General features: G+C 43.2%; 3 long non-coding RNA genes across 8 annotated transcripts in view; 1 reads left to right on the forward strand and 2 right to left on the reverse strand.

The window, feature by feature from the left end:
- Window positions 1–3,072, reverse strand: part of LOC144314415 (uncharacterized) — a 29,390-nt gene extending 26,318 nt beyond the window's left edge. For 2 of the 4 annotated variants that reach the window (XR_013380292.1, XR_013380295.1), the window contains exon 1: window positions 3,035–3,072. This is a non-coding gene — a long non-coding RNA (uncharacterized LOC144314415). The remainder of the gene's footprint in view (window positions 1–3,034) is intronic. The other 2 variants (XR_013380293.1, XR_013380294.1) reach the window with 2 other exon arrangements.
- The window catches only part of LOC144314416 (uncharacterized), an 88,014-nt gene that overhangs the window by 36,376 nt on the left and 29,433 nt on the right, over window positions 1–22,205 (reverse strand). The window lies entirely within an intron of this gene.
- LOC144314414 (uncharacterized) lies at window positions 3,179–15,477 on the forward strand. Of its 3 annotated transcripts, none has more exons than XR_013380290.1 (4): window positions 3,179–3,897; window positions 4,295–4,356; window positions 14,403–14,570; window positions 14,972–15,477. It is a non-coding gene; the product is annotated as an uncharacterized LOC144314414 (long non-coding RNA). The 3 variants fall into 3 exon arrangements; XR_013380291.1 differs by lacking the exons at window positions 14,403–14,570; window positions 14,972–15,477 and adding exons at window positions 4,670–4,917; window positions 5,091–5,859; XR_013380289.1 differs by lacking the exons at window positions 14,403–14,570; window positions 14,972–15,477 and adding an exon at window positions 4,670–5,859.

Consider the following 22,205-nt stretch of genomic DNA (forward strand, 5'->3'; position numbering starts at 1 on the left):
TCAAGGTGTGCTCCCCGTGAGAGATGGGGAGGCCACCAGAGACCCACTGAGAGGTCTCCCGGTGCATGGCTGGGCCTCCTGAATGGCCTCTGGTCTGAGAAATGACCAGGAAACCAGAACCAAGTACAGATTTCAGGAGGCTCGGGAGCCCTGTGTTTGGGCTACATGAACATTCAGTCATACACTTACCATGCTTTCATACATTCATTTGTCGAGAATAATTTGGGAGCTCCACCACATGCCCCAGGGTCTGGGACTCAGCAGTGACACAGCCTGGCCTCCTGGACTTTTCAGGGAAGTAAGGCATGAAGCTTGACTTGTGTGCAGGCTGCCACAGGACTGGGGCTCCCGACCCCTCCCATCCCAGGCCACCTCTGCCCCTAGGCCTGGCATGGGTCTACTATACCATATGGACCCCGCTGGTTTCAGACTGAACCCTAGTTTTGCAGAGCTGAAATGCTGGGTCAAAAGTCTACCCTTGACCCCTAATATAACCACTGATTCAGGTAAGGATGATCAATTAATGTGTTAAAAACCATTAGGTGAATTGTCAATGCATAACTGAACATTCACGTTGTACAAAATAAGACCTTACAGATTTCCTTCAGGCCCAGGAGGAAAAAAATGGAACCAGAAAGGGTAAGGCGGTCCCCACTCCAACCCAGGAGTCAGTCATAAGTGAGAAACAGTGGGACAACCAACGAGCTTTTATCTGCCCACTGATACCATTTGAAGCTCTGAGCTATCACAGGATATGCTCCAGCCAGAAGATGTTTATTAGGGTCCATCAATTTGAATTCCTGTTAAGAGGATGTAAAACAAGCTGAATGGTGACAAAAGGAAGAACCCCACTAACCATGAGCCACTCCTTCATCCAGCCACAACAAAGGGTACTGTACTAGATGGAAGGCAATCCAAGGGACAGGTGCCCCCAGGCACTGCAAGGTCTTCCACTTACACAAACTGGCTACAACACATTGCTAAGAGAGCAGATTTCCTTACTAAATATGAGGCAGGTATCAGATGATATTTAGAAATAATGATTTAGGGATGCCTGGTGGCTCAGCCCCCATGATTGACCAGCCTGTGCCAGGGAGGTGTGCAGGGCCGTCTGCAGAGACGCCCTCAGAAGTCCTCCTTCTCTCCCCCTCTCTGGCTGTCTCCCCCTTAGCTGCTCCCTGACCTCCAGACTCAGTGTCCAACTGTCTGTCTAACTTGGAAGCTCTACTTGGATGTCCAACAGCAGTCTGGAACTCACCATGCCCCCAAGAAACAGCCCTCACCATCACCTGCCCAAAGCTCTGCCTCAGAAGTGACCCCACCGTGGGGCACCTGGGTGGCTCAGTGGTTGAGCATCTGCCTTCGGCTCAGGTCGTGATCCTGGGGTTCTGGGATTAAGTCCCAAATCAGGCTCCCTGCAGGGAGTCTGCTTCTCCCTCTCCCTGTGTCTCTGCCTCTCTGTGTGTGTCTCTCATGAATAAATAAATTTAAAAAAAAAGAAATAATGATTTACTTCATTAAGTGCGATGATGTTATTTTAGCACAATAGAAAATGCTCTCATCTTTTAAAAGAGGCACACTTGAGTAACCAAAAAAAAAAAAAAAAAAAATCCAGAATGTTCATGGTTCCTTGTGGTAGACACAAGATGGCCTCCAAGAGTCTCATCCCCTGGTATACATGTCCTGAGGGTGAATATGATGTGATACCACTCCTGTGCTTAGGTTACATTATGTGGCAAGAGTGAAGGAATTTCTCAGACATCCTTGTTCAGCTGACCTTAAATTAATCAAACAGACAATTATCCTGGGTGGGCCTGACCTAATCAGGTGAGCCCTTTAAAAGAGGGTCTAGAGGCCAGAGATGAAAGCCGTCAGAGAGATCTGAAGCAGCAACAGATATATCCCTGCTGGCCTTGAAGAAGCAAACTGCCATATTGTGGAGGCCACATGACAGGGAACGGAAGGTGCACTCAGGGAGCTGAGGACTTCAGTCCTACAACCACAAGAAATTGAATTCCACCAACAATTCTGTAACTCAGTAGAGAAGCCCAGAGTTCATATGAGACTCAGCACTAGCAGACGTTCTTGCTTTCAGCCTGGTGAGACCCTGAATAGAGGGGCCCCCCAGCCTGTGACTGGACACTTGACCCACAGAAACTGTAAGATCATAGATTTGTGTTGTTTTAAGCCATTCGATTTATGGCAATTTATTATGCTTCTTTATTCATAATAGCCAAAAGCCAGAAACTGCCCAAATTTCCTTCAACTCAAGAATGAATAAAAAAAATTGCAATACACTCTAAAATTGGAATCATACTCAGCAACAGAAAAGCATGAGCCACTGGTACATATCATGGCTTGGGTGAACCTCAGAAACATTATGTTGAGCAAAAGAAGCCAAATACAAAAAAGACTGTAAGTCTATATTTATATTCCATGATTCCATTTACATGTTATTTAAGAGCAGGAAAAAACTGAATCTGTGGTGATAGGAATCAGAACTGTGGTTGCCTGTGTGCGGGACAGAGGAGAATTCACTGGAAAAGAGCATAAAGAACTTTCTGGAGTGATGAGAATGTTTTACATCTTCATCTTTGTTAAGGGTATGGATTACATGAATATTGCTCCTTGGTGAAAACTCCTCAAACTGTATACTTAAAATCTATACCTTTTATCATATGTAAATTATTCCTCAACTTAAAAATAATGCTAATTCTACCCTCAGGTGTTTAGACACTGGCAGACAGTTCTTCCTAGACCTGGAGGCAAGAGAGCAATGGATGGAGGGGATGATTCTTCAACATGCTCACACTCACATGTTTGCACACATGCATGCTTACACACGTGTGTGCACACGTGCTTGCACACACACACACGTGCACACACAGATGGCAGCATTCCAGGCAGACTAAGGCTCCCCTTTGGCCTTTGCTTCATTTAATGTGGAGAAGGCAACTGCCTCCCAGCTCCCAGGTCACTGCCCTGTGTGTCCGCCTGTCAAGATAAGAAGTCAGAGGCAGATGCTGCTAATTACCTGGCCTTTCAAGTGGTCCCACGGCCTCACATCTGGCTTCATCTCCAACATCCAGCTTGAGCCAATAAAAGCCAAATGAAATCACAAAGGGCTAATTTGGTGGTCATGGTTCTGACAGACTGAGCATGAGGAGGTGTGGGGGCAGGACGAGGACATGGTTGGGAGCATGGGGCAGGAGAGACATCTCGCTGACCATGCCAGCAGGATGGAAAGGTGAGAAGGCCACCCTTTCCTCGCAGTGAACTGCTTCTGCTCTGGCCAAGCCCAGAGGAGGTCCTAGAAGAATACTAGCTGCTTGGATTTGTGTTACTGAGCTGTCAGGGCCGGAGGCACTGCCTTCCCTGCCAGCCAGAGCCAGAGCCAGAGCCAGAGACACCTTGGGAGTTGCATGCTAGCCTTGCAGGTGTGAGCCCCAGCAGCCCAGCAGCCCAGCTCCTCATGGGCACCAGCCTGTGCCTCCAGCAGGTTTGTGGGAGAGCAGGAACCTGTGGCAAATATTGCTAGGGGGAGACCTACCCCAGGAACCATCTGGGACAAGGCAATATGGAAAATCACCTAGCAATCGAGAGACTTTTAGAAAGCCCTCACCCCACCACCCTGTCACTTAGTCTGAAATTCCACCACTGAAGAGAGGCACTTCTCTGAATGGTAAAGCCTCTGTGGTCTCCCTACTAACATGCAGATCCTGGGGAGGTGTCACCCCTTAAGTCTATATCTTGGGAAGTAACATTCTTAAGTCTTGGAGGAGAAAGGCTAGAGGCAGACAGGAAAGATCGGTGACACCTCTGAATGATGGACCTCAGTCTCCCCACCTGTGGAACAAGGCCATGCAGTTGGATGACCTCCCAGGTTAAAGAGAAAAGGTGAGTCTGCCCTCCTTACGCCTTATCTCTGCCTCCTCGATCAAAGATTGCCAACAGGCAGTCCTGCAAGGCAGAGTCAGCCAGCAGACATGCTTGGCTTGGCCTGCAGAGCGTTTGAAGAGAATATGGGCCAACATTTAAAAATGGACAGATTTCACATTCTGAAAATGCCAAACGCCTGTTTCTTTGAGGAAACAGGAAGCTCTGAGGGCACCGGCCCCACCTTCCCCATGATAGTCCCCATTCTGTGCTAGGGCCGACTGCCCCCTGTAGATAGAGCACATGCTCTTCATTTGCTGCAGTCTCCACTGTGCCTCATTGCTTCCCAGCTGCCCCCCCCCCCCACCGGCCCCAACCAGCTCACTTGCCCTCTGCTTTATTTGCCTGACCCTTGCAGGCACCTGAGTTGGCAAGCCCATTCTGGATGGTCCTGGCCAGCAGCCCCTCACAGTACAGTGGGTGAGTGACCCCGGGCCCCGCGTTCCCTCACGGGCTCTGAGCACTGTTCTGCTCCCTCTTTGGAAAGCCAAAATAGAGCTGGGGAGAGAGGGATGCTGAGAGCCCTTTGAAGGCTGTGCCGTGGGATTATTTTGCTAAACATAAAAACCCAAAAAGCAGCAGGGCCACTGATGTGTTTTCGCAAATTCCAGCAAATTAAAAAAATGTGTGCGCAGAATTCAATTGGGGGCCAGAGCCTGGCTTTCATGAAAGAATAAACTGTTGGCCAAGACAAAGCAGCAGATTAACTTTTACGGAATATGTTTCTCTCCAGGATGTGGCTCCCACAAGCAGGCTCCTCGTGTCTGTGACGAGAGATGCCGCTTCAACCTTTATCTGTAGCCAGTCGAGCCGCAGAGGCCAGCGGCAAGCCTGTAGTAGGACTTAAAATGGCTCGGCAGCAAATGTCAGAACTGTTTGATCTGCTTTTAGAAAATCACCTTTCAAGGCACTGGAAGATACTTGACACTTTGCAAAGAGATTAGAAACTTTTCAGCTGACTTGGAAAAAGAGACCAAGCAGGTTTGATTCCCGGGGAAGCAGGAGGGGGACCCCAGCAGTGCCCAGGGCCAGGAATTCTGAAGCCAGTAGCCTTGCTTTAAAGGGAAGAGCCAGCTCCCAGCATGGCCTCGGCTGCCAGCTCCTGCCCTTGGCATCTGGGATGGTCCCAGGAGGTTTCCTCTCTGTGTTCTCAGGGAGAGGAGGTGACTCCAGGTGGCGTTAAGGTGCAAAGGGATGACTCAGCCCACCGGCTGGTCTGGAGGCCCTGGATAAATACGCAGAACTCAAAACAGGGCCTGGGCTGTCCAATCGGTCAGTACAAGTGGCTTGAGACCTGCTGAGAACACTCAAAGCAACTGTCACGACTACCCAGCTCTCCCTTCTCCAATGATCTGGTGACTGTCCTTTCCTATCACTCCCTGTCCTCATCCTGGCCTGGACCTGTCTCTGCTCCCACTTGCATTAATTCAACTGCCTTCCCACTGGCGACCTTCCTCTGCCCTCTTCCCCAATCCACACTACCCAAGACCAGCAGCCAGATGATCCTGAAACATCCTGCTGCTCTAAAGCCACCTACGAAACCAACACCCTGGCACTAAAACTTTCAGCCTTTCCCTGGTAATAGTGACTGTTGCAACTATTATTATTCTATTTCAGTCATGTGTTGTGTTTTATATGGTTTAACTAATTTAATACAACCTCTTTCTTATTGGCCTCATTCTACATCTGAGAAAAATTGAGGCTTAAAGAGATTAATTGGCTTACAGAGAGTAAGTAGGATTCAAACCTGGATCTCCTATTGAAAACCATGCACAGAGACGTTGAGCCAAGGCATCTGGGTGGCTCAGCCAGTTAAGCATCTGCCTTTGCCTCGGATCATGACCATAGAGTCCTGGGATGGAGCCCCACATCAGGCTCCTGCTCAGTGGGGACCCTGCTTCTCCCTCTCTCTCTGCCCCTCCCCACCACTCATATTCTCTTTTGCTTGTGCTCTCTTCTCTCTCTCAAACAAATCTGAAAGAAAGAAAGAAAGAAAGAAAGAGAGACAGAGAGAGAGAGAGAGAGAGAGAAAGAAAGAAAGAAAGAAAGAAAGAAAGAAAGAAAGAAAGAAAGAAAGAAAGAAAGAAAAAGAAAGAAAGAAAGACTAACTTTGGGCCATACACATGTTCCCTAGTCTCATAAAACTGTCAGAAAAGTCACGTCTTCCAAAACCATGGCAAAATAGGTGAGGTCTCTAAAATAGGCTGCACCCACATACCAACAACCCATCTCCACGATGAATGAAACAATGCTTTTAAAAATGCAGGATTTCAGACACAGAAGCCATGGCATGAGAGAGGTACTCTGAGAAAAAAGATCCTGCCGGCATCACATGAGGACTCCATGTCAGGTCAGCCCTTTTCAGAAAGCTACACATGCTGCCAGAACTCAGTAGGTGAGAATCTAGACAAGGGATTAGGGATGTGGATTCCATCCCTATTTCTAAAACTAAATTAGGTGTTTGACATTGGGCAAGCTCCTGGGGCTTAGTTTCCATATGTATGAAACAGGCATGATAGCGTTCCCTGGCTTTACTAGTCAGGATAGGCTAGGTGATGCTGCAGTGACAAATGAGCCCCAAATCTTGACAGTTTACCACAACAAAGGTATATTTCTCGCACACATTACATGTACAATGAAGGTTGGCAAAGAGCTGTGCTCTCCTATTGTAGTCATTCCTCAAGGACCCAAGGTGACAGAGGCTTCTCAATCTATACCTAGAACCAGCATCTCAGAGCAAGGCCTCACAGTTTCCCCACAGCAAGTAAAGAGAAGGATGGAGGGCAAAGCACCAGCAACTAATAATGACATATGTCGCTGCTGCCTACATTTCATTGACACAACTTGCCACTGGACCCTGCCTAACTACACAAAATTTTAGATCCACAGTCCTGCCTACCAAGAAGCAGATAAAAGTAGATTGGAATGAATGATAGCCTTGTCCCTCACACCTGCCTCTCAGGGTGCTGTCAGCATCCAATGGGTTTCCAAGTAATAGTAACTGGGGAATCAGCTGGAGCCGTGATTCTGATCCCAGTCCCAGTCCTGGTTCAGGAAGTGATCTTGGGAAAGGGAAACCCCCTAGTTTCAACCTCCTGATCTGTGGTGTGGAGATATTAGTGACTACTTCATAGAGTTACTGTGAAAACAAGACAATGAGTGCAGGACTCTGAGCACAGCACTAAGTCTTTGATCAATGGTTGATGGCAGAGATGAGACAAGATTGGCCATGAGTTGATCATTTTTATGACTGATTGAGGGGCGGAACAGGATCCCTGAGTGGTTCAGTGGTTGGGCATCTGCCTTCAGCTCAAGGCATGATCCTGGAGTCCCAGGATCCCTGCATTGAGCCTGCTTCTCCCTCTGTCTATGTCTCTGCCTGTCTCTCTGTGTCTCTCATGAATAAATAAATAAAATCTTAAAAAAAAAAAAAAAAAGACTGATTGAGGGGCACTTGGGTGGCTCATTGGTTCATTGGTTGAGTAATCTGCCTTTGTCTCAGGTCGTGATCACGGGGTCCTGGGATTGAGTCCCACATCAGGCTCCCAGCAGGGAGCCTGTTTCTCCCTCTGCTTATGTCTCTGCCTCTCTCTTTCTCTCTCTGTGTCTCTCATGAATAAATAAATAAAATATTTTTTAAAAATTAAAAATTTAATTAAAAAATTAGGGATCCCTGGGTGGCGCAGCGGTTTGGAGCCTGCCTTTGGCCCAGGGCGCGATCCTGGAGACCCGGGATTGAATCCCATGTCAGGCTCCCAGTGCATGGAACCTGCTTCTCCCTCTGCCTGTGTCTCTGCCTCTCTCTCTCTCTCTCTGTGTGTGACTGTCATAAATAAATTTAAAAAAAAATTTTAATTAAAAAAATAAAAAATAAAAATTTAATTAAAAAATTAAAATATTTTTAAAATATTTTAAAATATTAAAATATTAATATAAATAATATTCTGAATATTTTTTAAATTGATGAATTCATGGGGATTTATTTAAATGTCCTCCTCACTTTTGTGTATGCTTAAATTTTTTTATTATAAAAGAAATTCTTTTAACCTGGGTAAGGTTGAGTGATGGCACAGAAATGGAGTAGTAAGGAACTCCAAGAATTGATTCCTCCGCAGAAGCAGCAATTAAACTGTAAAAACTAACAAAATCAATTCTTTTGGAATGCTAGAATTTAAAAAGAAGAAAAATTTACAGCAACTAGGGGAGTTCTTAGTGAAGAAACAGGCTGCTAAATTTCAAAAACTGTGTAGCATTTTTGCTTGCCTACCATCCATAATTCTCCAGCTCAGTGGCAGCCATGGGGATGGCAGCCTGCATTCCTGGTGTAACTTGCTGAGGCTGGAGGATAATGCATATCTTGCTCTCAAAAAAACTGTAGTTATACATTTTGATTTGAGAGACCAGCACAGAGGCTGACCTTTGTTTTGTCCTCCTCAGGCTGGAGTAGTTTTCTATGCGGAATCTGTAGAAAGCATTACACTACCTGTAGCCATTTGCCTGCCACTTTCTGGGTAGGACAGACAAGGTAAACAGCAGACAGACCCCTAAATCTGGAAAGGGAGAGACTAAAGAGGAAGATCCTTGGGACACTAAGGACTTCAAAGAGCCCCTATATATATATCAGGGAATCTGGAATACAACATGCATTCCCAGGGATGGACACATGCTCAGAAAAGATCTGATAGGACCTAAGGCTTCTACCTTAGGCTGACCTTTGGGGTCTGCACAAGGAAGAAGTGAAAGTCAAGGCAGATGTGTATGGCCTGACTTAGCATTGAAGGAATGTCCCAGCTCAGAACCAATATGCAAAGAGTAGTAGAGTATTTTTCTTCTTTTTGGTTCAAGCATTTAAGAAAATCTCTCACATCACCAGCTAACCTCTGAGATAAAGGAACAGAGACTTCTGTGACCATATACAACAAGGAATACAGTCTTTGCAAAAAAAAAAAAAAAGGTTTGGAAGAGTCATTAACAAATGGATGGCTGCAACCCTCAAAAACCAACAACAGCAAACTGAGGAGAATCTGATTTTGAGAGTTACCATATTATAATATTCAAAATGCCCACTTATAACAACAAAAATATTACAAGACATACAAAGAAACAGGTAAATGTGGCCCATTCACAAGATGAGACAATATTGCCAGAAACTGTCCCCAAGGAAGCCCAGATATTATAAGTCTTGATAAAGACTTTAAATCAGCTGTCTTAAATATGTTCGATGAGCTAAAGGAAACCATGGACAAACAAAAAGGAAACCAGAAGAACAAAGTATGAACAAATAGAGAATATTAATAAAAAGGTAGAAAATATTTTTAAAAATCTAATAGAACCCTGGAGCTGGAATGAAAAGCTCACAAGAAGTATTCAATAGCAGATTTGGTTTTTTTTTTAAGATTTTATTTATTTATTCATGAGAGAGAAAGAGGCAGAGACACAGGCAGAGGGAGAAGTAGGCTCCCTCCGGGGAGCCCAATGTGGGACTCATTTCCCAGACCTGGGGATCACGACCTGAGCCAAAGGCAGAGGCTCAACCACTGAGCCACCCAGGCATCCCTCAATAACAGATATGATTAGGCAGATGAAAGAATCAGCAGACTTGAAGATAAGACAATTGAAATTTTCTAATCTGCAATGATACAGAGTTGTGTCCCCCTCCCTCTCTCTCGGCCTCTCCACATGGCACACAGAAGAAACCACGTAAGCACACGTGAGAAGGCAGCCACCTCCAAGCCAATAGAAAGAAACCAAACTTGTTGGCACCTTGACCTCAATTAATACAGAAAAAGCCTTTGCAAAATCCAACATTCTTCCCTGGTAAAAACAGACAGGAAACTAGGAATAGAACAGAACTTCTATGTGATAGATGCTCCAAATAATAACTCTTAGCTAACATAGTCAGTGGTGAAAGATTGAAAGCTTTTCTCCTAAGATTAGGAACAAGATAAGATGTCTTTCTTTTATCTTTTTCACTTTTATCACTTCTTTGAAATACAGCACTATAAGTTCTAACCAGAACAATTAGGCAAGAAAAACAATTAAAGGACATCCAAATTGGAAAGAAAGAAAATTATCTTTACTCACAGATGACGTGATCTTATAATATAGAACACCCTAAAGTTTCCACACCCCAAAAAAACCTGTTAGAACTAATAAATTCAGCGAAGTTGCTGAATATAAGATCAACATGCAAAAATCAGCTGAATCTTATACATTAGCAATGAGCAATCCAAAAAGAGAAATTAATAAAAAAATTCCACTTACAACAGCAGCTGAAAAAATAAAATACTTTGGTGTAAATTTCACCAAGGAAGTGAGAGACTTGTACACTGAAAACTACAAGACATTGCTGAAAGAATAAAGACGACCTAAATAAATTAATTCATGGATTGGAAGACATAATATCAGTAATATGGCAATACTACCCAAAGCAATCTACAGACCCAATGCACTCCCTGTCAAAATCCCAACTGCATTTTTTTTTTTTTTGCAGAAAGAGAAAAATCTATCTTAAAATTTATATGGAATGTCAAGAGACCCCAAATAGCTAAAACAGTCTTGTAAAAGCACAAATTTGGAAGACTCACGCTTCCCAATTTCAAATCTAACTATAGCTACAGTTAACAAAACTGTAGTACTAGCATAGGAGGATAGACATATAGATCAATGGAACAGAATAAAGGGCCCAGAAATAAACCCATATTTCATCAATTGATTTATGACAAGGCTACCAAGACCATTCAATGAGGAAAGGACCATCTTTTCAACAAATTGTCATGGAAAAACTGGATATCCACATGCAAAGTAATGAAATTGGACCCTTACCAATTTCAAAGTTAAGGCATAATGGATCAAAGACCCAAATTTAAGAGTTAAAACTATAAAACTATTAGAAACACAGGAGAAAATTTTCATGACCTTAAACTTGGTGATGGTTTCTTAAGTATAACACTAAACATACAGGCCACAAAAGAAAAAAATTAGGTAAAATGAACTTCATAAAAATTAAAACCTGTGTGCATCAAGAGAGTAAAAAGGCAACTCACTAAACAGGAGAAAATATTTGCAAGTTGTATATCTGAGAAGAGAATAATATCAAGAATACATAAAGAACTCCTACACTCAAGGGCAAGAAAACAGATGACCAAATTGAAAAATAGACAAAAGATTGACATTCCTCCCAAAAAGATCTACAAATGACCACTAATTAAAGATCTACAAATGACCACTAATTAAAGGATGTTCAAGATCACTAGTCATTAGGCATTTCCAAATCAAATACTACTTCATACCCATTAGGAAGACTATTATAAAAAAATATGTAAGGGGCAACAAGGTGGCTCAGTTGGTTAAGCATCTGTCTTTGGCTCAGGTCATGATCCCAGAGTCCTGGGATTGAGCCCCATGTGGGGCTCCCTGCTCAGCAGGGAGCCTGCTTCTCCCTCTACCCTTCCCCTCTGCTCATGCTCATGCTCTTTCTCTCTCTCAGATAAGTAAATAAAATCTTTTTAAAATATAAATATATGTATGTAAATTAGGGGCAGTGGTGTGATCAGTTAAGCATCAGACATGGTACACTAATTCTACATATAATTTTTGAGGAACCACTAAACTTTTTCACAGCAGCTGCATCATTTTATGTGCCACCAGGAATGCATGAAGGTTCCAATTTGTTCATATCCTCACCTATATATATTTTTTATATATAAATTTATATATGTAATTTTATATATTTATATATATAAAATCCTATCTGATTTAAAAGAAAAATGCATAAAACAATAAATAAAAGTCTATGTTAATAAGCACACACATATAAAGATATAATTTATGACAATAACAGCATAAGAGGGAAGAGACAGAGATGTATAGGAACAAAGATTTTGTGTGCTATGGAAGCTAACTTGGAATCAATTCAAACTAGATGGATATAAATTCAGAAATTAATTGTAACCCCCATGGTAAACACAGAGGTAACCTTATATTTGGCAGTGGAGTCTTAGACATACCACCAAAAGCCCAGGCAACAACAACAACAAAAACCAAAAATTGGATTTCACTAACTTTTAAAACTTTTGTACATCAAAGGACAGTATCAAAAGACTGAAAAGACAACGCACAAAATGGGACAGAATATTTACAAATCCTATATCTGAGAAGGAATTAGTATAAGAATATATGAAGAACTCCTACAACTCAACAGTAAGAAAATATACAACCCAATTCAAAAATGGGCAAAGGGTTTGAATAGACATTTTTCCAAAGAAGATATGTAAATAGCCAATAAGCACATGAAAAGATGCTGAATACCACTGGTCATTAGGAAAAGGCAAATCAAAACCACACTGAGATAACCACTTCACACCCACTAGGATGGCTACATTTAATAATAATAATAATAATAATAATAATAATAATAATAATAATAAAAGTGTTGGTAAGGATATGGGGAATTTGGACCCTCACACTTTGCTGGTGGGAATGTGAAATGTTTCAGCCATTACGGAAAATAATTAGCAGCTCTCCAAAAAGTTAAATATAGAATCACTAGATGACCCACCAATTTCACTTCTAGCTAGACACCTAAAAGAATTGAAAACAAGAACTCAAACACACATATGTTTATAGCAGCAGTATTTACGATAGCCAAAGGGTGGAAAGAACCTAAATGTCCATCAATGGATGAATGGATAAACAAATAGTGGTATTTAAATACAATAGTATTCAGCCATAAAAAGGAATAAAGTACTGATACATGCTACGATATTATGAATTAAACATTATGTTAAGCTACAGAAGGTAGGCACAAAAGGCCACTTATTGTGTAATTCCATTCATTTGAAATATCCAGAATAGGTAAAGTCGTAGAGACAGAAAGCTGTTTAGTGGTTTCCAGGGGAGTGAGGAAATCTTGTTTAATGGCTACGGAGCTTCCATTGAGAAGACGAAAAAATTCTGCATTGGGATAGTGGATAGTGGTGACGGTTGTACAACCTTGAGAATGCACTAAATGCTACTGAATTCTTCACTTTCAAATGGTTAATTTATGTTCTGCGAAGTCCACCTGAAAAGAAAAAGAAAACCCAAAATCCAAAAAATCTAGAAGACAGACTTTGTCATTCTTTATTTACTGATGAAAAATCTAATGCCCCAGGGGCCAAGTAACTTGTTCAAGGTCACCTATGCCTTTCTTAGCAGTCAAGAATCACAGCTTCTGAATCTAAAGGCAAGCCTGGTCCACCTCAGCCTCATGGGAAGTGACAGTAAAATCAAGGGAATAGGGGAGAAGTGAGAGACAATTTGTAGACTCCACACGGATTTTATAGACCTAGTGGGCTGTTTGGTTTTTTGGTTTTATTCTAAAATTTTCCAAGGGCACACTTACCTTTCCAAGGGCACACATGTATTTCTTGTGCAGGTGCCAAAGTATTGAATGAATTTCGTAAACCCAATCATAAACTCTGGCAATGGCTGGCGAGCCACCAGGGTGGGAGATCTCATGCACTAGGGCAAAGTCACCACCCACCACATGCAGACTCCACCACCCACGTCTCCTGCAAGTTACTGTTGCTATGAGAGCCATAAAGTCAGTATTTTATGGCCTACCCCTTTTTTTTTTCCTGAATAAGTCCCTGCTCTTGTATTTTCACCGTTTGCGACCATACTATTAGGAGATTTAAAGGTTTTCATATGCACTGGAATATTTTTATTTTCAAGTTTTTTGAAGACATGTCTGAATAAACTGAAAAGTGTTATAGAAAAATAGACTGTGAACTTCCCTAGTTTTAACGTATTTGCTTATCCGTATTTTTTAGTTTTGCTGAACCATCTGAAAGTAAATTTCAAACAGAATGACAATAGAACTTCAGCAGGCATTGTCAAAAAATAAGGATACTTTCCCACAGTATCATTATCTCATCTAACAAAATCAACACTAATTCCCTAGTAGCATCTAATAATCAGTCCATATTCAAGTCCTCATTTGTTCCAAAAATGTCTTTTAGAGTTGTCTAAGCTAGAATCCAAAGGCCACATCTTGCACTTGTGTCTCGTAGGTCTTCTTTAGAACAATCCCTCCTCAGTCTTACTTTTTTCTGCATGACATTGAGTTTGTTGAAGATACTAGACCTTTTACCTTAAGGAATATTGCACAACTTGTATTTGTCTATCTGATTGTTTCCTTGTGGCATCATTTAATCTGTCCCTTTGTTCTGTATTTACCATAAACCAAAATTAGGGCTAAAGGCTTGGTTACGAGTGGGTACAACATCTTTAGCAGGGATCCCTCAAAGGTGAAGCTATGGCTTCATCATGATATCCCATCAGGAAGCCCAGGACAACAGAATTCCTACATTAGTGATGCTAGATAAATTTAATTCCTAGATAGAGGGGCAAAAGCCAGATCTTGCCAATATGCAATTACATATTTCTTTTTTTTATTTTTTATTTTTATTTATTTATGATAGTCACAGAGAGAGAGAGAAGCAGAGACACAGGCAGAGGGAGAAGCAGGCTCCATGCACCGGGAGCCCGATGTGGGATTCGATCCTGGGTCTCCAGGATCGCGCCCTGGGCCAAAGGCAGGGGCCAAACCGCTGAGCCACCCAGGGATCCCTACATATTTCTTTTTGCAGGTAGAGTATGGGGTCGGTACCCTGGCATTGTGCAAAAATCCATTCTTGGTCAACATTCCACCTAATGCTTTCAACAACACTGATGAACCTTGCCCGTGTCAATTAATTTTATTAACGGTTTCCTGCCTTGTTAATTTTCTCCATTCTCACTGGTGTGAGGTGGTATCTCATTGTGATTTTGATTTGTATTTCCCTGATGGCAAGTGATGCAGAGCATTTTCTCATGTGCATGTTGGCCATGTCTATGTCTTCCTCTGTGAGATTTCTCTTCATGTCTTTTGCCCATTTCATGATTGGATTGTTTGTTTCTTTGGTGTTGAGTTTAATAAGTTCTTTATAGATCTTGGAAACTAGCCCTTTATCTGATACGTCATTTGCAAATATTTTCTCCCATTCTGTAGGTTGTCTTTTAGTTTTGTTGACTGTATCCTTTGCTGTGCACAAATGTTGGAGAGGATGTGGAGAAAGGGGAACCCTCTTACACTGTTGGTGGGAATGTGAACTGGTGCAGCCACTCTGGAAAACTGTGTGGAGGTTCCTCAAAGAGTTAAAAATAGACCTGCCCTACGACCCAGCAATTGCACTGTTGGGGATTTACCCCAAAGACACAGATGCAATGAAACGCCGGGACACCTGCACTGTTTATAGCAGCAATGTCCACAATAGCCAAACAGTGGAAGGAGCCTCCGTGTCCATCGAAAGATGAATGGATAAAGAAGATGTGGTCTATGTATACAATGGAATATTCCTCATCCATTAGAAATGACAAATACCCACCATTTGCTTCAACGTGGATGGAACTGGAGGGTATTATGCTGAGTGAAGTAAGTCAATCGGAGAAGGACAGACATTATATGGTCTCATTCATTTGGGGAATATAAATAATAGTGAAAGGGAATATAAGGGAAGGGAGAAGAAATGTGTGGGAAATATCAGAAAGGGAGACAGAACATAAAGACTCCTAACTCTGGGAAACGAACTAGGGGTGGTGGAAGGGGAGGAGGGCGGGGGGTGGGGGTGAGTGGGTGACGGGCACTGAGGGGGGCACTTGACGGGATGAGCACTGGGTGTTATTCTGTATGTTGGTAAATTGAACACCAATAAAAAATAAATTTATTATAAAAAATGTATTAATAGTTGCAAAATGGCCATCTTCTAATTGTCTCTTTCCTTTATTTATTAGCTGGTATTGTTCCATAAAGAGGAGCTTTTCCCTCCTCAACTGGGGCCATTTGGCCACACCATAATGGGAGCATAAATATTCAAAAGTAATAAGCAATATTGACAGAACATCCAGAACTAGAAGTTGGACCCCAGGAGTGGGTTGGCAGGGGAAGTGGGGCCTGACACGATTAAGGGACAAGCAGTGTGTGGATGCTGGATCTCCCCAAGACCCACCAGCATCTTTCATTTGTTTGATAGATAACCACAACCCCAGGCAAGTAGGCAGATGGAACTATGGTCAAAGCAACAAATTGTCAGAATTAGTCACCAATTTTCCTTTCTTTTTTGTTTAATATCTCGTGGATCCATTTTTCCACTCTTTTGACAATTTGGCCACAATTCAAGCTATTTCCACTGGTTTTCAGGTTTCAGGGAAGCTTCTGGTTTCTTTGATTCCTACTTTCGTACAACAGCAACATTCTTTTTTAAGGCACTTGTCAGTGTTTTTGTTTTTTAATACAGAAACGTTGTCAGGCAATCTTGGCTGCCCCAGTAGCTTTATAATGATGTCATAAATACCTAAATTTGTCTCCGGTACTAAGTGAAATGCCCATATCAAATTTGGTCAAAATGAACATTTTCACTGATCATTTTGGTGTAAGTAAAGTAAGTAAGTAAAACTTTCTAAAATTGATCTCAGGATTACTTTCTGCAATCTATTTTTGCACTTTAAAATTGTAAATGCAATTAAATCCAATACTGCTTCCTTTACATATTTAGCAATGTGCCTCACCTTTATATAACATGTTGACTTTGTGTTTAGGTAGTTTTCATAAAGAAAAACAAAACAGCCAACAGTGACAACCACACAAACAATTTTTTACCAGATGTTCCTGAAAACAACACTTCAGATTTTAAATGTTTTTCTTTTCTTTTCAAATTTTTATTTAAATTCTAGTTAGGTAATATACGGTGCAATATTGGTTTCAGGAGTAGAATTCAGTGATTCGTCACCTACATACCACACCCAGTGCTCATCATAACAAGTGCCCTCCTTAATCCCCATCACCCATGTAGCTCATCCTCCATCCACCTCCCTCCATCAACTGTCACTTTGCTCTCTATCCTTAGGAGTTTCTTATGGTTTGTTCCCCTCAAAGAGTTTAAGTTGTTATCTTAAGAGTGGAATGTGAAACAAGGAGGTGAGAAATTGTTGCATAAATCATTTCCAATTCAGCATTCCATTCAGCAGAGGCGTGGCTGTAGCTCTCACCCTGTGTGTTCCTCACTGTTGGATGGCGCCATGACTTCAGTTGGACAAATCATTGTCAGAAAAGGGCCGAGCCCTTCATTTGGCAGTGAAGCCACTGTGATGAAGAAAAGAGTTCCAGATGCAGACTTACCCCTGGCATTCTGCAGTGCCTGGGGGGGATCCCACACCAGCTTTCCTAGTCACCCTCTTGGTGTTAGCTAATTTACATGGGGTCAGGGTAGGGGCTGAAGGACTTCCTAGGTGAGGGCCAGAATCCAGGAGATTCTCTCTCCCTCTCTCTCTCCCTGTCTCGCCATCCTCCCCAGCATCTAAACACTCCTCCTATTTTGGAGGAACATCCCCTATGGAATCCTGGGAGAGTCTAGGCAACACTTCAAAGGACTTTCCAATCTTCTCTTGGTACCCAGAATTCTTTCATTCCATTCCTCTTGTGCTTAAGCTTGCCATCTCCCGTTGTATCATATAAAACCAGAACCCAGACTGAACGGGGACCCCTAAAGTATAAATCCTCCTGAAAGAAAGAAAAGTCTGCTGTTATGAGCCAGACTTGGCACCTGAGCCTGCAAGTAGGGGAAGAATAATAGTTCTGGCCCTGCTGGCTCTTAGTCAAGCCTCTCCTGAGCCTGTGATTGTGGCCACCAGAGCTAAGACACCCAGAGCCCATGCCAGTCTGCTGTGGGATCCCTCTGACACAGCACAGAGCCCGTTGCCTTACTCATTTCCCACAGGACATGAGCCACAGCTCCCAGACGACAGCCTAAGGGAGGCCAGAGGAGGGGAGCCCAGACCAGCACCAGATGGTGGCCTGGACACCAACGATACACTGAGGACAGCTGTCTGAGCAGAACAATAAGAGCGTGCCTTTCATGGAGGGTGGGGGGCGGCCATGGGAGGAGGTGGCAGTGGCTCACAAGCTATGGCACAGAAGACTGAGCTAATAGGCACGTGAGACAAGAGTTAAAGAGAGAGGCTTTGAAGCCAGACTTCTTGGACTTTGACATTGGCACTGCCACTCACCAGTCGTGTATCTTTGCACAAGTAATTTCCCCCCTCTGTGTGTCAGTTTCCTCATCTGTAACATGGGCTGCTATTAAGTGTACCTATCTCAAAGGGCTGTTATGGTCATTAAATCGACCAATTCTTGAGCAGCACTTGTACTGCACACATAGCAAGAACTCAATAAATGCCATCATCGTTAGCAATTAAGAAGTGCACTGTTTTAATACCGATAGCTCTGTGGAGGAAGGTGGGAAGGGTAGGGAGCTGTTCAATCAGAAAAAGCCTACTGGATATGGTAGGGGCCATCATTTGAACCCATCTGGTGAAGCTTAGAGACATTTGGAACAGTTGTAAACTCAATGGTTGTTGGCAAGCTGTGATGTAATGATGAGTCTAGAGCAAGCAAAACTCTCATGCACGGGGTTGGGAATATAAATTGTTGGCCAGTATCTAACCAGAACTAAAGATCTGCTTGTCTAGGACAAACGTATTCTACTCTTACATATATGTCAAATAGATATTCATGTCACCAAAAGATATGTATAAGAATGTAAGCAACAGCACTATGTGGAATAGCCCAAAAAGGGGACCCAATACCCAACAACAGTAGAATAGGTAAATAAATTGCGAGATAGATAGGCTAAATAGTCTCACATACATAGTGAGAACTGTATATAATGTATGTATAATGAAATACTTCTCCAAAAATGAGAATAAGCAAACTGAAACTACATTCAACCAATATGGATGAATCTCAAACACATTGTTGAACAAAAGAAGCCAAACAAAAAAAGATATTCATTGATGATTCCATTTATATAACGTTCAAGTTCACAACCCGGCAACACTAATTTATGCTGTTAGAAGCCAGAAGAGTGGTTGCCCGTGGGAGGTGACACATCTGGGAGGGGACATGAGAAGAGTTTCTGCGGTACTGGTGAAGTTCTATTTCTTGATCTGGGTACTGAGGGATATGTTCACTTCGTAAAAATGCATCGTATCAGGATTTGCATACTTTTCTATACGTGTGTTAGTATGTCAATAAAGATTGGCTGGGAAACTTTTAATGAATTCATGTTCAAGCAGTATTTGCTTTGCCAAGTAAATGCTAGGCACAGCACTAACTACAGAGGGGATCCAGGGTGGTCCAGACACAGCCCACCCTTACACGGGGTTCAGGTCAAGCCTTGCACTTGGCACAGGTGACTGAGCCTCTGCCCTTTCTGATCCAAGTCCTTCCCCTGGCCCAGACCTAAGTCTCAAGCTGCTGACTCAAAACAAAGGGGTTTTGGTGACTGAAAACAGAGGGGTTTTCCACCATGAACATGAGTATCCAAACCACCAGAGCAGGCTCCTAGCCATGGATGCTCCCACCCCTGCCAGGTGTATAAGAGTCAAGTTCGCTCTCAGCTCCTTCCCCTTCTTTCCCTAAGTGTCCCACCCCACCCGCCTTGAGCTTCTCAGACCTCCTCTATCAGGCCCCACCTGCCTCCCAGAGCCCGCATGAGAGGAACTAGAATAAAATTGGACTTGACATGAAACAGATGTGCTTTCATGTACTGTTCCACCTTGTTCTAGTCGTGTGACCTCAGGCAAGTCATTCCACCTCCCTGAGACTTAATTTCTGAAATCTGAAAAAGGAAGTTCTATCGTATCTACTTTACAGGATTCTTGGGAGGTTGAAAGGGGTTAATATATGTAAAGAGCTTAGGCACAGCACCTGGCACAATAAATAAATTGCAGCGACAATGGTTCAAATCTCCCAAGAACACATTAACTTAAATTTTGTAGGGAAATGTCTCAACCAAAAGATGCAAATGGCCCTTTCACCTCACAATGAAAGACAGTCATGACCAGAGAGTGAGAGCAAGGAGGCAGTCAGAGGATGAGGGCAGAGGGATGAGACCTCTTGGATCCTTCTGCCCTCTGAATCAGTGACTTGGAGAATCCTGTTAGGAGGGCATGGGAGACAGGAACTCATGGGCATTGCTTGGAGAATAGGCCGTGCAGCCAATCCAGGAGCAAGAGGTGGTGTTCAGTGACATTAAACATATTTGTGACTAGTGGGGAGGGGTCTGCAAACTTGTAACCCAAATCTGTTCCCCCACTGTTTTTGTAAATAAAATTTTATGACAACACAGCCACGCACACCCATTAACATATAGCCTATGGCTGCTTTAGTGCTATGACGGCAGACTTGAGTCATTACAACAGAAATTGTATGATGCACAAAGCCAAAGATACCCGCTATCTCACCTTTACGAAAGTTTGCCGAGTCCCAACATAGGACCCAGTGACCCCACTCCTGTGGGCAGAAATCTTCCTACCGGTCTGCTAGGAACAGAACTCATTGCTGCATTGCCAATTAGGGGTTCATCTCTGAGGAATCAAAGAATAAAATGTGGGCAGTGCGCACTATGGAATATAGTTTAAAGATTTATTTATTTATTTATTTATTTATTTATTTATTTATTTATTTATTTATTTTAGAGAGAGAGCATGAGCAGAGACAGGGGCTGAGGGAGAAGGAGAGAGAGAATCTAAAGCAGACTCCCCACTGAATGTGGAACCTAATGCGGGGCTCGATCTCACAACCCCAGTCAAAATAAAGAGTCGGACACTTAACCCACTGAACCATTGAGGTGCCCCTGGAATACAGTTTAAAGCAAGGAATCAGATGCATGTACAGCAGCATGGGGGATTCTCAAAAGCACAGGGGCTAAGTGAGAGAAAATTAAAAATGAAAATGAGAATAACAAAAACAGCTAACATCTTTTTTGAGCATTTAGAATTTAAGCAGCAACCTGAGTGCTTAAGTATGATCTCATTTAATCCTCTGGACAGCTCTACCAAGCAGGAAGGAATATACCATCCCATTTCACAGATGGAGACACTGAGACACTCAATGGGTAAGTAACTGCTGGCAAGTGGCAGAGCACAGCAATTTGAGTCCAAAGTCCGATACTCTTGACCGCCACACTGTACAGAGCGCAGCGTCTCTCTGTATACTAAGATCACATACAACAAAACAGGTAAGCGGCAGCCTGGGTGGCTCAGCGGTTTCGCACCACCTTCAGTCCAGGGCGTGATCCTGCAGACACCGGACCCAGTCCCATGTCTGGCTCCCTGCATGGAGCCTGCCTCTCCCTCTGCCTGTGTCTCTGCCTCTCTCTGTTTCTCATGAATAAATAAATAATATATTGTTTTTTTTAATGAAAGGTAAGCTTTGTGTTCTGTGCATTTTACCATAATAAAAAAAGGAAGAAGAAAGAAAGAGAGAGAGAAAGAAAGAAGAAAGAAAGAAAAGAAAGAAAGAAAGAAAGAAAGAAAGAAAGAAAGAAAGAAGAAAGAAAGAAAGAAAGAAATGCACATCCACATACAGAGCAACAACATGTATTTGAGGATATTTACCCAGCGAGCGAAGGCCGCCTCCAGGCTGGGGGAATGGGGGTTTGGGGGTGGGGGGTTGCTGAAGGCAGGGAGGTGTCCAACAAGGACAAATGATCGCAGCCCGCTACGAACCGGGCAGGGTGATGAACTCCACTCCGTGCACCTAAGATGCAGAATTTTTCCAGCTTTCAAGTTTTCAGAGAGACTTCTGCGCCCCCAGTGCAGCTCCGGGCCGAGCGGAGGCCTTGGGCTGCGCCCCCGCGCTGCCCGCCTCCCCGGCCTCCCAGGCCTCGCCGGCCTCCCCGTGGGCTGTCCCGGCAGCGGCGCGGGAGCCGGGTGCGCAGTGGGCACGACGGGCGCCGCGGGCTGGCTGCCTTATCGCGCCGGACAGAACAAACAGCGTGGGGCCTGACACGGGCCCTCCCCGTGGCCGCAGCGGGGCAGCCGGCTTTTTCTCCTGACCATCTTTGAGCTCGAGATCAGACACAGGGAAAGATTAAAACAAATATGAATTTAATCAAGGGATTCTGCTATCCTGGGGTGGAAACAGGAGCCTGCTGACATATAGAGGCTGGAGCGCTGGGGAGCCAGAGTCGAATCAAAGCCGCTTGCTTACCACTAACCGCTCAGATGATCCATATCATAACAACAAAAAAGAAAAACAATTATTTATTCTTTTTGATGTTGCAGCTCAGCAGCAAGTTGCTTTTTGAAGAGAGCAAGGTCAAAACCAAGTTATTGTTTTTGCCTGAAACTTTGACAGGGACTCCGAGTTCTTTCGTGTGACCTACTTAGATGAGAGATGTAGC

This window comes from Canis aureus, chromosome 5 (genome assembly GCF_053574225.1).
Source record: "Canis aureus isolate CA01 chromosome 5, VMU_Caureus_v.1.0, whole genome shotgun sequence".
Lineage (NCBI taxonomy): Eukaryota > Metazoa > Chordata > Mammalia > Carnivora > Canidae > Canis > Canis aureus.